The sequence below is a fragment of the Uloborus diversus genome, chromosome 3, assembly GCF_026930045.1.
Source record: "Uloborus diversus isolate 005 chromosome 3, Udiv.v.3.1, whole genome shotgun sequence".
NCBI lineage: Eukaryota > Metazoa > Arthropoda > Arachnida > Araneae > Uloboridae > Uloborus > Uloborus diversus.
This window is the reverse complement of record NC_072733.1, coordinates 92110874-92125277: the sequence shown is the minus strand read 5'-3', so window position 1 is coordinate 92125277 and position 14404 is coordinate 92110874.

Genomic DNA, 14404 nt, shown 5'->3' with positions numbered 1-14404 from the left:
ATTTCGTTACATTTTTTCGATACCCTCAATCATAAACTTAATTGAAAGAACTTTGTGCTACGAAATTGTGACGTATTTCATCACGTGTGCCAAATTCTGCGAAGCTACGAAGAAAGTATTAGTAAACATTGATGTCGATTTCAGAATTTTCATCTGTAGCTGTTTTGGTCTGCTTTGGAATAATTTAATGCAAGTTACTTATTTCCATTACTATTCATTACATTATGCTTAAACATTTGAAAATTGACTTAGCACTCGCAGATTGTTGAGCTCCATATTTTGTGTACATTATGCGTTAGCATTTGTACATTAAGGACTTGTACATCTGTGAGCATTCACATTTTGTTTTAAATAAACTTTTATTCATCATACTGTTTAAGTTGTAGAGGAATAACTAAATTTAAAACTTATACAATTGTAATCCAGACCATCGATTATGCTTGGAACAAAGATCAATAACCTTTATTGTTATTTGTTACACTTTATAAATTTATGAAATTTGAGTCTCACAATATAAATATAACACAAATGCATAGTAAAGCAAAAAAAAAAGGATGTTTGAATTTCTACTCTGAGCTCGAAATATATGCAAAAAGTTATATCAGCTATCTTAATCTGATTTCTGAAACTACTAAAACTTATATAGACTTGTATAAATGTATGTGTGTCTCAGTACATATATCGGGCCTGGAATTGTTCAAAAATAGGACTGGGAAACAAAAGGTTTAAAACCACTGGTTTAGAAGATAATTCTGAGAAATTTACCTTTTTTTTTGCCTTATTTAAATCAATTTTTCAATTTGCTGTTCGACACGTTAATAAAAAAAATTATGTTTTGAAAAATGACCATGTCCTATTTAAGAAAAATATACAACCTGATGAACTAAAATTAAATAACATATGATGAAAATTTTGATGAAAAACGTGTAATTATTGGCTAAGTAAAAAGTTCATTCTGTTGCAGATATTAAAGAAATATTTCAATATTATACATATATTTCATGCAAACTATTTAACACTATAAAAGAGAGGCTCAGAGAGCCACAGACTGGGATACTCGGAATTTTCAGGGCTTTAAATTTAAAAAAATTCTAATTTTAGCTTTAATAACGCAATTTTAGCCCATATTTTTAATGTTCGGAAAAAAGGTATAGGGATACCTTCCCGAGATATTTGTAGAATCTGATGTTTTGAAAATAACGTTTAAACTGTTTTTGGGTGATGTAAAGGTGAGAAAACGAGGCGAGGGGGGGGGGGGGTCTATAAAAATGAATTAAACTGGAGTTTTAAAATTGCAAATTTAGATTAGTCTTTAGTAAACTATAAGGGTAAGAGTTTCCATGAATGATCCCCTCCGAAAACAATTCAGAGGTGAAGAATTAAGAAAATTTTTAGGGGACTTAAGGGGATATCCAACCTCAATGTTTCAAAATTTAATTTTGAAAGTATAGTTTTAAGCTGAACTTGAAGACGTTAGAGGAAGGAGACTCGGAGAATTTCGCCGTAAATTAAAAAAAAAAAAATATATCTTAAAAACATTTCAGCTATATTTGATGATAAAAGGGAAGGGAGGATGGGGGGGGGGGGGGTCTAATCCTAGAAAAATATTATCCAATTATCCAAGAGAATTTAGTGTTAAAGGGGACATTTATTATTTGTGTTCAGCTGATGAAGTTTATAAATGTAAAAAATAGCTTTTATAAATTAAGTTTTATGGAATTTTACAATAGAATCGACTTGCATGTAAAAACGAGGATTCATAAATACAACTGTCCAGCAATGTGATGTAAGTTTTGAAATCTGTACATGTGTCGAATAAATTAATTCAAAAAATATTGAGTTAAATGACTGTTAAGTAGTAAAACTGCAAACGATTTCTGCAGATGCGTTTCAAGATTTCCTTTCATTGAAAAGAAATGAACATACTTCTGTTCAAGCTCGAGTTATGAAAGACTTTTTTCCTGACGTCATTTGTATTTAAGTTTCCAGACATTTGAAACTGAAATTCATTTTTTTTTCGTATTTTGAAAAGCTTTGAAACAATGAACCTACCACACTAAATTCACTTAAACGTTCGACTGAAACAAAATAAGTCAAAATTGATCAACACTCAATTAATGAAACTTTTGCCCAAAGACGATGAGGATTCCTCAATACTACTTTCATCAATGTGATGTAAATTTTAAAATGTGTATTTATGTCAATTAGGTTAATTTAAAAAATATTTTGTTTTACGACAAGACGTGTTTAGTAAACTGCAAAATAGGAGTTCAGAGGTTCTAAGTGCATCAGTTTAAAATGTAAATTAAATACGTGTTTTAATTTTTAGCTGCATTAGGGAACTTATTTCTTCCTTGAGACAATTTAATTTTTTAAACAGCACTCTGTACTTCAAAGTATAATTAAGCTAGTTTGATCAGGGATTTCTGGGAACTCGTGTTTTTATTTAAAGAAAATCGCACTATCGAAAAAAATCAAGTACAACTGAAACTTTTTAAGTTGAAGTGGCCCATTCAACTCCAACGTAATTCGTTTCGAATAAGATTGTATCTGCCAATAACACAGTCAAAAATTTGCATTGCCTCATCCGGTTGAAATTTCTCACTGCGCTACTGGTAGATAGCATCCCATCGCATTGAACACAATCGAGTTGAATGTGCCATTAATAAAAAGCAAGTTACGTTTAATAACTTTCAATCAACCTAATAATCGGATTTTCGCAAAATTTTATTCCAGAAGTAATTTTTGCCAAAAATCATACTGAAATAACAATTTAGAAACAGTACCTAGTGAAATATTTGTCGCTCAATTTTTCACCAAGTGGGCGTCCATTCATAACATCATTTCAGGGGCACATTCAATCTAACATAATTGATGATTCAATTCGAACGAATTCTATCAACCAAAAGTGAAACCAGAAATTTCCTTCACTCCACCCAGAAGAAAATGTCTCGCTACGTGACTGGTAGATAGAATTCGATCGAATCAAACATAATCGAGAAAAATATGCTTCTTAGTCGTCACTGAAAACTACACCGATTTGGCTCAAAAAAAAAAGAAAAAGTGTAAACGCTACTTTTGGAACCTCAGTGCACACCAAAAACGGAGATGCCCAACCAGACTCCACTCAGTCTACATACAAAATTTTAACTTATTACGGCATACAGTTTTTCAATTATGCGAGATACGTTAAAACCAAAGGTTAATTCGTGCTTGGTCTCACTGGAACGCCGTTACTTTTCAAGAAAAATAATTCCGCTTCCACACAAAACTGGCCAAAAATCGTTATTCAATCACTTATCATTAGGGTCTCTGGTACTGGAACATTTACGAATTCACCTCTGATACATATGTTCTTACTAACGTCACGAGAAAACTCGTGATAATGAATTCAGTAATTATAAAAAATGGGCATTTTCATTGCCCGTACATTCATATGCCCTTGCAGACGGGATGAAAACACTAAACATACATCTGGAAATGAGTTAAATGGAATTTTTTTGGCCTAATTCAAATGAAATTGGTTTGCACAAGGAAGAAAAATTAATGCTAACTAATTGGTAATTCCATCTTTGCAGTGAAGTTTCACAGAAATGATTAGTTATTAAAGAATTTCATTGCATTTTAATGGTGTAAAAGAACACTACCTTCTTTAATGGTCGTTGATCATAAACCGAGCAGTAGACTACTGAGTAGCTAAGTAATAGGAACGTAAGCAAATTAGATTTATAGACAGTAATAAAAAAGTTTTTGTTCTTGACGAATTATTTTTTTAAATTAATTTATATAACCACTTGTTTTTGACACATTTTTGTTTACTTTTTCACTCTTGATTGGATTTGAAAACTTATTTATGAACATTTTTTTTTTTCAAATTTAGTTGTCATTTTTGTAGTAAATACGATTTTGTACTACAATTTCTTGCTACTTTTTTTGCTCGTTTGTCATTTTGCTGTAAACTATTCAATTGGTTTTGAGATGCCATTAGATTTTAAATTTTCATACTAATAATACAGATTAATAATCATATTCACTCAAAGCCTAAAGACATCATCAAGCCTGCAGTCTCAACAAAAATGAATTTAGTGAGTATTTTTTCTTTCTATAAGCTTCTTTTATACTTGGGTAGCACACATTCCACGAGAGTATTACTGATCGTTAATTGTGCCGAAACATATTCTAAAAACTGTACTAAAACGTGTGCCACAAAATGTTTAGCCCAAGTGTTCAAAAACTATTCTTTTATACTATTCATGAAATGTTTAAATTGTGCGCTAAAAAGGATGTACATGTTCCGAACAGTGTTTCTAGAAGTGTTTTAAAAACTGACCGGAAAAAGTGTTCTAAAAATTGGGGACAAGTGTACGTGTTCAAAAAGTATTATGACATGTGTTCACAAAACGGTTCTAATAAATATTACAAAAATAGTGTTCTTAAAAAGGAGACAAGTGTACGTGTGCAAATAGTGTACAAAAAGTGTTTGATTATTTGCAGTGCACACGTTGTGAAATAAAAGCTATAGACAATCAGAGACACTCAAATGGGAGGTTACGGGAGGTCACTGTGACCTCCTGCATATTGTTCTTGTTTTCGACAATTTTGTCTGACGTTTCGGTAAATTTGGAAGCAGAATTGCAATATTGCGTTAAAAAATGATGAATAATTACTCTGCTGGGATTAGATGCTGGTATGTAAGCATTATGTTTTATCATTCCATGTAGTTCGAAGTTTCAGTCGGTAAATTGAAAATTCCTTTCTTCCGAATATGCTACCTCGGGGCACCCCTGCGGACAGTTGAACTATCGCAAATAGGTAAGAATAGTTTGTGGTGTAAGCTTATAATAGCCCACATATACATGTATTCAAACAAAAAAGAACTTCTACTTTTAAGCAACTTCAAAGAATTAAGAAAGAACCCCAAACAGAAACAACCTATTATATACGTTACTTTCATTCGTACTTAAAGGAAAACTAAGTATTAAGAATGCTTAGATAACCTCAAGTATCTCTTAACGAGCAGAACAGCTTCTTGTTATCAAAGAATTTGCTTCTTTGTCTACCAAATCAGAATGAATAAAAAAACTGTGTGGTAGTAAATATATGACTTATCGAACTTTACAACGTCCACGCAAAAACTACAATACACTCGTCGGCGCTATTGGGGAATACTTATGCAATAGTACAAGAACAATCGATGCAAACATAATCAATCATATCCGTAGGTGACGGTGTCAAAATGAATGCAAACTCCACAGAAAACAATGCATGGCTGTTTACCGAAAATGCAGCGCTAGAGCAAGGCTTAAAAGATAAACCGAAGATCATCTATTTAAAAATATAATAGACTAATTATTTCGTATCCTTTTGGAAAATACCGTTGCGAGACAAATGATTTCGTGATTTGCATGTAATTTAGCTATCAAAAACTAGTAAAGCTGTAGTTAAGCTTATCGTAGGAGGAAACATATTCCATACAGTAGGACAACAGATTAGTCTCATTTTGATGATAATTTCGTAATTGTATATTTGTATTTGAAAACCTTGATGTTTAGCTTAAGCTCTTTCATGTATATGGACTGACAATCAAGATATCTTGCAGTCATTTCACGGTAATTTCAAGACACAATTTCTATATTTTAATTTCCTCACTCATGTTTTAGTGGTTTTATTGTATTTGTTGGCAGAGCCTGATTACCGTAGGGGCATGCGGGGCACAGGTCCCTCCTCTTAGATTTCAGGGGAGCCCAAAATCCCCTTAATTTATCATGCTAGTTAAAAATAAATAATGATTTCACTCAGAATCCAGAGTACAATGATATCATTGATATTTTTGCAAATACCAAGACAAGGAAAAAAATTGATAAATATTCCCTTTAAAAATTTGATTTCTTTGCATATCCCAAAACCATTCCAAGTTTAGTTCGTATTTACTATTAAGAGTTATATCACAGATACGTTTGATATTTACGGTTTACTGCAACGGGCAAAGTTTAACCACATCTTATATAATTATCGTATACTATATCTCTTCTACTTTTTTATATTGTGACATGAGGTACCACCAAATTTAGCATGATTGTATTAATACGCAAGTATAAAAATATTCCATAGCTTCATTTAATAGAAAAAGCCAGAATGGAGAAGGGGGGGGGGGACACAAAATGAATTTCATGCCCAGTGTCTTCAGAAATCTTAGGGGGGGGGGCTGAAATAGAAATGGTCCCCGTGTCAAATATCAGAATGATCGGGCTCTGTTTGTTGGTATAAAACGAGAAAAAACTCCTAAAATATTGAAAATATTGTACAGTCATTCAAAGTAATCAAATGATAATTAGTAAATTCATTTAAAATAAGTTAGCTTGGTTCGAAGTTATCCTGCCATTTAGAGTGATCATTCAAAGTAATTAAATGGTAAATACTAAATCAGTTTGAAATGAGTTGTTAGCCTAATTCAAAGTTACCCTGTCATTTTAGGATGATCATCCAAAGTAATCAAATCACAATTATTAAATCCATTTAAAATGAGTTGTTTAGTTCGAAGTTATCCTGCTATTTTAGGGTGGTCATTCAAAGTAATTAAATGATAGTTATTAAATCCGTTTAAAATGAGTTGTTAGCCAGGTTCAAAGTTACCCTGCCATTTCAGGTAACTTCGAGCCTCGCCAGAAATGAAGAATGCATTATATTCAGGAGAAAGCAGTGCAGCAGTAAAGTAAAAAGTGAAAATTTCTATACGTTTGAAAACTCCCTTTTTTACTTTACAACATCACAAGACATCTATCATTAATAATATTTCTTACAACACTGCTGTGAAAGAAGAGCAACTTCAAAAATAGCTTCCAAACAGTAAATTCAGAGTCATTGAATGATGCATTGAGATCTGTACAATATAACAGTGTTTCGTAATAAAAAAAAATAAATAAAACACTTATTCAAAACCCTGGCGTGCAGCATTAGGATTTCTACTTTATTTTTTTAACTGAACTATACTAAAACATTTGAGTTAGCGCAGAAAGACCTAAGGTGACTAAAAGTTGTTCTAAATGACTGTATTTAAATCAAATAACCCTTTTGAACGTTTGGACGTTGTACAGTGCTTTGCACCACGAGTGTGAAATTTCAACATCTGATGGCAGTCATACAACATGTCAGTTGAAGTGATTTAAAACATAGATTTTTGTTTTGAGTGATTTTTCAATCTGTCAGACAAAAATCTCTCGATCTCAGTGTTCTCATTCGTTCTCAACATTTATATTTCTGCAGAAAGCACTATCCTACTAATTTTCACTTGAGCACGGGAACTCTTGGTCGGTATTTGATCGTGGGTTGATCGTGAGTTTATTGAGATTGCCATTTACTGTATTATGGAGACCGGATTAGCAATAAAAACATTAATTCTGTAACTGCTGTAGTATGATAGTTTTCATGCATTTAAATGCAGGATCGCTCGCATTCACACGGGATTTCCTTTTCAGCCTCATTAGTTTTATTTCATTCATAGCTATGCCGAAGAATTCGTTTCTAGATGAAAACAGCAAGAAATAGTACGAAAGGTGCCTTTTGCGATGCTTTAATTTTGATTATTTTGATTAAATTGGTTAGAATTTAAAAAAAATCAAACATTTTCACATCTTTCAATGGCGTATTATCAAACTTTGTGTGGGATGTAAGCGTTGTCAATTGAATTTTTCTTATGACAGCTCAAAATTATTAAAATTTCAAAGAAATATTAATGAAAATACTGCCTAAATAAATCACCACATAATTATACTTCTAACGGTTTGAGTCCATCTTGAAAAGTAGAGACTCATTCCTTCAGGGGAAAAATGATACAAACCTATACAAACTTATTAAGTCTTTACCCAGCAAATCTATTTCTGTCAAAATGCACTTTAATTACGGAGATCATAAAGGTAAAGAACTGTTCAAGTCATAAACTATTAACTTTAAGTGTCTGTGATTAGAACTCATTAGACGACGTTTATTCCGTCAGTCTGACCTGAAGTTTTCGTTTGTTACGACGTCTGTTAACACTTCTTAAGTGGATCTCGCATTTTGATTTAACGATTGTCTCTGCTTTGAGATAACATGTTCTGCCAGTTTTGAGGCTCTATGAGAACTTGTGGAAAGATAAAGCTGTAAATAATGTGGTTCTTTGAGCCTCGACAATATTTTCAGCATATTATGCCTGCATTAAGAGTTAGATTCCATAACAGAAATTCTTTGATTTATGCAAAACTTTTTTATTGAACTGAAAGAACTATAAAAGCTCGTAGTTTCACTTTTTTCTTTTCCTGATAACTTGATTGTCCTTTAAATTTACTGTACATCTTCAATTTTACCTCATTGTCTATTGACATATCCTCAACAAAAAGAAAGATCTTGTAACGTCTTTTTACTAAGAAGGAGGCAAAATGTAATGTACTTTAAGCACATGACAATAATAATTATAATAGCTCTTAAATAACACAATGAGTAATAATAATAAGTTATAATTATTACTGTTATTGTTTAGGTAAATAATATAATAATTCATAGCAATTATTATTGTTAATATTAACAATAGAAGTTGCACTTTCCCAAAATATTACAATTATATTAATTTCCACTATTTTAACTTATCGTTTTTGTGCACTTAAATCAAAAAAGCTGCGCTTACGTCCATTGGCGTTGTGAAGGAACATTATTTTCATTGACTTTACTTCTAAGGAAGAAGAAATGTTTTTTTAGAAGTTATAGACATGCAACTATTAATGGACATAAAATAACAGAAATCCCATTATTTAGTAACGCATATTTTAATTTGTAGTTATCATACGTAATTATTTCATTAAATACAAGTGCGTCTAATATGAAATATTAGCCGCCTTCCTTTTGAGAATGGAAGGAGCAGGGCCACCTCGAAGGAATGCTGTGGGAAGTTACCGCGACCTTCCAAAAATGTGGCAGTCAGAAGCAAAGGGATGTAACTGGACATTTTCATGTTTTGAGTAAAACGCGTTTAAAGATAACGTCTTATGTAGGCTTTCATTGATTTTTTTTCTAATTAAATCTGTACAGCAGCACATATCAGGCCTACTAGTACTATCTCTTGCCCCAAGACAGAGGAGAGGTTCACCTATCATTTGTACTGATTACCTAAAAAATTTTAATTTTGCCACTTACATCCCTTTGCTTCCCCCCGCCTCAAATGTCCTTAAACGACAAATTTTGTCAGACGACTCGGCAAAATTGTCACCATTTGGCGGAATTTGGAGTTCAATTCGGCAAAATTATCATCACTCGACAAAATTTGGAGATTCATTCGGCAAATTGAGAATTTCTACCCTTCCAAAAATTTGAGTTCGGAAGGGAGTACAGCTATTCTGCATAGTTTCTTATTATGAATTTGCTACTCGTTCTAAGAAAAGTAAGAGTTTTTTGCGTGATTTACTCTAGACTAGACAGAAGTAACTTTTCACCCACATAAATAAATGCTTCAAATTTCCATAGTTGAGTGGTTGCTACCAAAATGCCCAGCCTTCGACACTTCCGCGAAGTGCTACTTCGATGATCGCACGCGAAATCAGTAATCCTTGACGTTCAATTGGTATTTTTATGACGAAGAATCTCCGTTAGGGAGAAAATAAAATTGTAGCCGAAAAATTTCTCTTTAATTGGTTGTTGCCATGCTTTTGGAAGAAAGGGTCATTCAGAGAAATTAATGTATTCTTATCACCTACTGCCATCAAACTGCGCAAATTAATTGAAAGGGTTGATTTTTATAAATCGATGCTTCTGAGTTTCTACAGTTGCTAAACACTTTACTTCTGCCATTTAGCATTATGATGATGCAATGGCATTAGGAAGATGGAAACAAGGTTTCATTCATAAACACTAAATACCAATTAAAAACTCAAATCTATTAGTTGAACAAACACTTGAATTACATTTCTCTAAACAATATAATAGTGGAGGAAATACAAGTTTTATGAGGTAGGATTTAGTGACGATATTTGCATATTCGTGTTTCCAAGTTATGAGCAGGACTTTTTCAGTTGCAAACAATACGTTTGTTAGGAGAAAGAGTATGAAAACGTTTGCAATCTTTGAACATTGAAAATAATGTCAAAAACAAAATTGTAGGTTTAAAAATTCTAATACAAGATAATAGTCACGGGAAAGTAGACATTTGGTAACACACGAGGCAAACTTTTTTTTTTCATTTCATTATATATATATATAGTAAGTCACATATCTGTGGGATTTTTCTGGTAAATTTTTTTGTTCAATACATATTTATATACAGTCGAGCCAGTTTATTTGAATATTGGTTCGTTAAGGAATATTCAGCTTAATACAAAAAATTTGTACTTTTCAAAGCATCAAATTGTTGTAATTTGTTATTTTGGCCTCGGATTATGGAACATCATGCTTATTAGAAGTTTTTCGAGGCAAATTGGTTATTCCATTAAGGCTCGTCTATTAATTTTACAAAAAGAATATAGATCTGTTACTTGCAGGACAAAATTTTTGATTTTTTATCTGCTGGCCCACTATTCGTTTCTTTTTGAAACAAGCACTAAAAAAAAGTTAGTAGAAAGCAAAGTATATATACTTTAAGAAATTGTACCAAAACATTCAGAGTGTATTTCACTAGAACTGAAGTCCAAAAAAGTGTCCTGTGCAGGACAGGTAAATTTCATGTTAAAAATACCCGGGTTTTTTTCTTAAGCATTCACACAAGTAAAGTCAGAAGCCTTAGGTTAGAAAATATTCATTTTTTTCGCCCTAAATAATGTGTATAAATAAAAACGTAAGGGAAAAATTTCGTCCATTTTCTCCCACACATAGCGGGGGAATTACCCAAAATAGGATATAAAACTTTGAGTAATATAAAAAGTAAAGTTCTAATCTAACTTTAAACTTCGGAAATGAAATAAAAGAAGCTGCATATTTAAAACTTGTATTTTTATCTTTTCTTATTCAAATGAAGCACATTTTACCACACACTTCAAGTTTAAGTCTTCCACTTTTTCAGAAAATGCGCTCATCCAATTAAAATGGTTGACTGTGCTTTAAAACTTTTCTTATCATTCCAATAAGCAGGTATTATTTACAACGTTACTTCAGTGCGAAATATTCTCCTTTTCCTAAACATTCTCTTTGTTTTCTTCTTCTTTTGTAAACTGCTGCTATTTTTGATTGAAAACAGTATAAATACAAACTAGTGACTTCAATAATCACACACAATAAGTAGAAAGGATATAACAAGAAAAAAATAATAAATGATACCCAATAATTTGTCCGGTTGCTGAAACAGCGATGGGTGTGGCCGAGTCTTGAGTAAGTCCGCCGACTATTTTACTATTGGGAAAAAGTAAAAAAATAAGAAAAAGGAATTTTTCTGATAAAACCTCGTAGATTTCTGTAAAACCAGATTTGTTCCGAATTTTCAAAAAGTGAAATCTACAGGTTTAATGATTTAGAATGCTTAAAAAAAACAACCAGGTAATAAAATGCGACATTTTTAGTACGCGTTACATGTATGTGACATGTCAATCAAGGCAATAAAAAACTTTACTTAAATTATAGAATAACTTAATGCTACCATGTCTTTACTATTGAAGAATTTTCATTTATCTTTGTCACAAAATAAAAATAATAACTCGGGCAGAAACGTTTTAATTGAACAATAACTATGATTAACGTTATTAATGATCTGATGATTGGAAAAACATGATTTGCAGACTAATTCTAAATATCGCAACAACATCGGCCTTTAGTATCAGCAAGAGCATGTACCAACACGAGCATACATTTATCTCTGATCAACAACTTTCACACATGAAAATGAATATTTACTCGTGACCTGTCAAACTGAAAAGAACACACACACACACACACACACAAATAAAAGATCGCCTTTTTCCGTGTTCCCTGTGCTTTTGCCAGTTATATTTTGCTGAACGCAAGAAATATATCATTTATCCCAAAGTTTCCCAAGAAATTTGCCTTCCATAACAAATAACCATGACAAACTCTGTACTATTACTGGGAATTTTAAAATTTCAACCGTAAGCGTCTATAATGCATGAAATGCATGCACCGTAAAGAACTACAACTTAGTTTCAATCGGACAAAATCGTGTCTGATTTAGCCGTACGGAAATAGAGCTGTACGTATATAATATGATTCTTGCATCTTTTGTAAGAAATGAATGTTTCCGATGCTTAACTTATCCCATCGAGTGTAACGTGTCCATCGTCTAGCTGTCATATTAAAATGCTCCAGCGAAACAAGTTGTTTGAAATACGTAATGAATGGGTAGTTTTTTTTTTTTTTTTTTTCGTTTCAGATAACAAGACCACCGACAACTGTTATCAGGCTTTGAATTGGATTTCGGTAATGGGTATTACCTTCTTGTCCTAGCAGACATATTGCTTTGTCGTCTAAAATATGAACAACTGTTTCTTTGGTATTACTCGACCGTTGCATAGAGCGCGGGGGAATAGATGTATTTGCAAGAAAAATGCATATTGCGTCTCAGTACTACGCTGCTTTAAATAAATGTGTTCATTGGCGTAAATGCGTTCATTTCGATCTTGGTTTTACTGTTCATAAACTTAAATGAAATACGGGCTATTAAAACGCTTTAAACTGTACGTTGAAACATAATAGTTCTGCCGAAAAGGTATTTTTGGGATGATATCAATATTCAACCAGTTTCTAAATTTGCTGTTTTCGTGTTGAACTAACCATCAAGAATTGGAATAGAAAGTTTATTTTAAAAGTCTAATATTTCGCTGCGAATGTACATTAATCGCAGGGAAATTAAATAATAAAAGTAAGCGAACCCAAAGTATTAAATAAACCCTTAAAAATGTTAACAAAAAATTTTGCCATCACGAGAATATAATCCAAGGAAAATGAAAAGCAACTTACTGATGTGAGCACCACACGACTTCCTTTTACTCCAATTTAATGACTTTTAATCAACACTTTCAGAAAAACACCAACACCATAACCTTACCTTATTCGGATGCGTCACTCATATTAAGCAATCTAAAAACATTTCAAATACTATCTAGTTTGTCGCGAACCGGTGTAAAAAATCGTTTTGCAGAGATTTCGTCTTCAGTTACCGGCAATTTTAACGTATTTCAGAGGATAACTCTCCAAGTGTCGCCTTTAGCGCCAAATTTCAAAAAAGAAAAAAAAAATTGAAAAATAATTATTTTCGCCAAATTTGTCACCAACCTGACGATATATCTCCAAGTTGGCGACAAAACTTGGTGATCAAAAGTTTGGCGATATATCGACAAATGTTTACCAAAGTATATCATCAACTGAGTTTGCATTGAAATTAATTCTGATTTCCCCCCAAAAAGGTGTAAAAGACCTCTTTTGGAGCGTCCGAATGCAACCAAAAGAGGAGGTGCACAACTAGACCCCACTGGGAGCCTACATACCAAATTTCAGCATTCCACAGCATACCGTTTTTGAGTTATGCGAGATACATACGTACATACGGACGTCACGAGAAAACTCGTAGTTAACTCGGTAATCGTCAAAATGGACATTCCGGGCGCCCTTTCGAGCTTAAGTACACATATGCACGTGCGGTCGAGCAGAGAAAATGACTCAACATTTATTCGGGGGTGAGCAACATGGAAATTTAGGCCGATATTTGAGTGAAAAATGTTTCGCGAATTCAATACTTCCTTTGATACGTAAAAGAAAGTGACAACGCTTTCCCAGTTCGGTGCGGAAAATGTTAAGAACCTGAGAGAACTTTCATAAAAACGAAGAATTTTTTATAAAAACAGGCTTGCCGTAATTTGTTTTGAAGCATTTTATGTGGTAGCTGTATCTATTAAGTAGTTTTAAAATAATTTGTATCGTAATTCTTTCGTTTTACGTCTGCTACGTAATAAACTACAGTTATGGCTGAAGGTACACTATACAGCGGAGGAAGGTAAAATTATGTAATGTATCTTGAACCACTTCACAAAGATTACTAAAATAATTTTTCCTGTTTTCAAAATAACTGATTCTGATTTGGAAAAAATGGGTATGGTAAAGCAGTATCAATAGAAGGTACTTCAAATACAAAATATAACTCATAGTAAGTTATTAAACTTTTAGAACTCATTTTCTCAAATTCGTATCAAGTTACACCACCTTCCCCTATCATTATACTACGATTAATTTCATTACGTATAATAAATTATGAATTCAATAATTTTGTTTTCATCATACTTTTATAGCTTTTGTTTACTTTTACAGGAAAGTAAGCTACCAAATAATTTTCGTGCCCTGAGATCTTTATTCTTTTTTGTATTATTCTCTTCCAGATTTAACAAATGCTTTAGAATTTTTTTCTTTTTTAAAATTCTCTCCGGGGGGCATCGTGGTAAATATT